Genomic DNA, 4,113 nt, shown 5'->3' with positions numbered 1-4,113 from the left:
GGCTGCAGAAGGCCTGCCCGGGGTAGGACACGTTCCCCATCCCCACAAACCAGCCCTGCCACCCCTCAGCCCGTGATTAACCCCCACCCCCAGCTCCCACCGCCCCTCCCGCACCCTTCACCCCAGCTCCTGGCTGCAGCGGGGGGTCCTGGGGGTCCTGAGCTCCCTCTGCCTCTCCCCTGCCTCCTTCAGAGCTGCTCCCCTTGATCTTCTGCACCCAGATTGCAGCCTGGCAGCTGCTCCCCTGGTCCTGCTGGGTGGGGGGTGGCTGTGGGGGCTGATTAGTCAGGAGGGCTGATGGGCTCTGGGCTGCCCCTCTGCTCAGGCTCCGTGGGGAGGATCAGAGTGGGTTCACTGGGGCCGGCCTTGTCTTCCCCGTGCCCAGGTCCTGCCTGCAGTGCTGGGCTCATGGGAGTGCTGGGGAAGGTGCTGGACATCCCTTTGATTTATGGGGCTCAGTGGTGCCCCACCAGCTGCAGGGTCTGCTGAGCTGAGCAGGAGGGAGCTTGGGCACCTGGGGTCACCTCGAGTGCAGGGAGGGCTGCTCTGCCTCCCCTTCCTCCCGCTGCAAAGGCTCAAAAGGGCAATGAATTTTTAAATTCTTCTTTTTTTAATATATATATCCACATATTTTTTTATTTGCTGCAGGTCTTGCTTTAAAAGCTACTCCTGGTGATGGGGGGACAAGTCGTCCACCCTGTGCATGCAGGTTGGGGTGCTGCTGTGAGTGCTCCTTGCTCCTGCACTGGACCCAGCTGACCCCAAGCCCCTACCCACCCTCCCCAGCTCCTCCCTTTTCCAGAAAAAAGCATCCAAGTGTTACTTCCTTCCTCCACTTGTTATTTGTCTTTACCAACCTGCACCTGCACTCTCTGGCATGATACTGCAGAGATGGGCAACTTTAATGAAAAATCTGTAACTGGGCTGAAGCAGATGTTATTCTTGAGTGCTACCATCACCTTTTTCAGTTTTCACCCCCTGGATTTGTACCAGTAGGTAAAGCCCAGGAAAGCTGGCATATTTTATGCTTCTCAGCTTTCCAGTTAAAAGTACAATTTTGCTACAGAGCTCAGTTCTATCAATAAACTATACATTTTGTCCACAGTGAACTCCAAGAGTGAAAAACAAAAGGGAAACACAAAGACCTCATTTTGGACACTTAGAATGAGGGCAAGGCAGGTGATTGAAAAGTTTCCAAGGCAGCCGAATTGTCCCACCTACATTGGTGCCACTCTGACAGGATCTATTTTAAGTCAAAGAAACTTAAGCAGGCCTTTCCAAAAATACTTGGCTGGATACTGGCCTGGAGTCACCCGCAGCTGTTGGGGATGCTGGCGGGAGGGAGGGTCTGGTCCAGGAGCACAAGTGTCCCCCACACCCTTGGCTCATGGGTGGCTGTTGAGGGTCCCAGAGGTGTGTGTGAGCGTGGTGGGGGCACAGGAACCAGGAGAGACGCCTGCACCCCCAAAACTGCTCAGGGGTTGGCCTGAGTGCTTACCCCACTGTTGGCTAGTGCATGGTCCCCAACCACTGGCACCCAGATGTTCCCTACTCAGTCCATCCTGCGCTGGGACAGGGGGTGGGTGGCAGGGAAGGGGCCGGGGGTTCCACTCACTGCTCTGCTCACCAGCACAGGGTCCCCTCACCACTGAGATCTGCCACCTTCAGGTCCCACAGTGCCTGGGTTTGGGCTGGAGCCCTGGGGAACCTCCACTGCCCTGTTCCTGCCCTGCTGGGTCCCCCCAGCCCTCCCTGACTTTTTTGCAGGGGGTTTGGGTGGCCAAATTTGGGCCATTTCCCGGGGATTCTGTGCTGTGAGCACTCCATCACAGCAGGAGCTGTGTTAACCCAGTGCTGTTTCTTTCACGGTCACCAGGGCAGGTTCCTCCAGTGATGTCCCCACACTGCTGGCACAGACACCAACACACCAGCTAACGATGAGTTCCTTTTATTAAGGAGTTTATAAAGTCCACATGAACAGCGTTGGACACCACGCACACACCACCGAGACTTCACGGCACTGCTACACACCACGGCCCGGCCCAGGGCTCTGTCAGGAAGGTACATGGCAGGTCCCAACTCCCCCACCAGCCACCCCTGCCCACCCCTCTCCAGGGAGGTGTCACCACGGAGGGGTTTAGTCTAATCCAGGGCCATGGAACCATGCGTGTGCTCACGGGAATAATCCTGGGACATCCTGCGTCTCTGCGTGGATTAAACACCATCTCGTGCAAGTCAAAACATGATTAGGGAGTCCTGGGTGACACGGGCAGTTACACAAGGGTGTGCTACCAACAAACTGCACGTACAGTGTCCTCCCCTGGCAGGGAAAAACACTGGGAGGGGGTTCCAGGGAGGGGATGAACCTTCCCACCCAGGGCACATGGTTCCATCTGCCTTTTTGTCCTGAAGGGAAGGGCTAGAAACCCAGCTACAGCTAATCCACTGGGAATAATGAACAAAAGGTAAAGACAGGCATTGTGCTTTCTGCCTGATATGGGACCCTCTCCAGAGGGGTCTGGTGGGGCACAGGAAGCCCCTGGAGATCTGCTGGGGACTCCTGCTCTCGTGCTCGCTGGGAAATGTCACCTCAAAGCTCCCTCAGATCCCATGGCTCCAGGAAGCCATCCTGGGCAGCTGCTCCAGGCAGGGTGGGTGGGGATGGAGTCGGTGCCTGTGCTCAGAGCTCGTCCTCACCCAAGGGCTCCAGGGATTGTCTCTGGCTGAGGCGAAAGTTGAGGTGAAAGCTGAGGTGGTTCTCACTGCATCATTTGTCCCCAGTGAATTGTTTGTCCCTGTTTTCCTGGCAGGACAGACAGACAGGGACTTGCCCAGCAGGGAAAAGGGCTCATCCAGCACAGGGTTTGAGGGGGAGAAGGCTTAAAAAAAGAAGCACACAGGGAAGTACAAATCTGCCACAGCCATCAAGATGAGCCTTTGATCTCTCAGTGTCTTATGTCCCCCTGGAAAGAGGTGGGATCATTCCTCCCCTCCTCAGGCAGTCTGTCCATCCAACAGTGTTTCTCAGGGCCAGGGCCCTGCGTGGGGTTCTCTGCTTCCCATTGCTGTTGTAGCACAGGCAGAAAATAATCTAAAGAGTGGTTGAATCCCATCTGTCCCTGTTCCTATGCAGCCTCAGTCTTGGTGGGTTTTTTTTAGACAAAATTCCCCATTTGAGTCTTTCCAGGGAGGCAGAGGAGTCCCATGCCCCATGGAAGCTCCTCCTCAGGTCGGCTGGTGTGAGGCATTGCCTGCCACCAGTTATCAGGGCCCTGCAGATGCTAAGCCCCACTCGGGGCTTCTTTTTGCAAAACCTTAATGGGATTTGAAGAAATGAAAGGCTTTGAATATCTGCAGGTGCTGAGCCAGAGTGTGGCTCATCTGGGGGGAAATGAATGCGAGTCCCTAGGCTGGGAGTGAGCAGAGGGGGCTCGCCAGGTGCACGCAGGCAGGCTCTCCAGAGTCAGAGGTTTTGGGAACAGTCACAGCTTTTGGATGGCAAAAGTCTGATGTGAGTCTCTGTAGATCTGGTGGGAGGGAGGAGCTGTGAAATGCAGGCAGAGATGTGCTGGGAAGCAAACCTTCCTCACCTCCTCCTCCTCGCTGTGCTCCCTGTTTCCCCAGCATCACCAAAACAGCTCCATGCTGTGCTCCCTTCTGGGTGTGTGTCCTTGCAGCACCCTGCCAGCTTGCTTTAGGGTCTCCCGACCCACTGGGAGGCTCCAGAGGCCAGGCCAGGGATAATGGGGATGGAGGGGGTTGTGGCTGTCCCTTTCCAGCTGCTTTGCTCTTGCAAGGGAAGAGACAAGTGTTTATAGACTCAGAAGGAATAGGTTGGGTATCTGCATGGGCTGTAACCCCACCAAGCCCTTCCCATGCCCAGTAGCACTGTGGGGTGAGCTGGAAATGCAGAGCAGCAGCAGCTCAGTCCTGGGGGTGTCTGCAGAGCTTGAGGTACCCCATGGTAAATGTCCTCCAGTTCCTTGGCAGCTCAGCCAGGGGGACATGACCAGAGATGCCCAGGCTGCTGAATCCCTCCTTCCCTCCCTCCCATCAGCTCATTCCTTCCCATCCTGGCTGAATCTGGTTGGGCACAGCTCCCCAAATCCCTGT

The sequence above is a fragment of the Chaetura pelagica genome, unplaced genomic scaffold (assembly GCF_000747805.2).
Source record: "Chaetura pelagica isolate M959 unplaced genomic scaffold, ChaPel_1.0 scaffold405, whole genome shotgun sequence".
NCBI lineage: Eukaryota > Metazoa > Chordata > Aves > Apodiformes > Apodidae > Chaetura > Chaetura pelagica.
The sequence above is the reverse complement of the archived record's forward strand: the minus strand, read 5'-3'. Positions refer to the sequence as shown.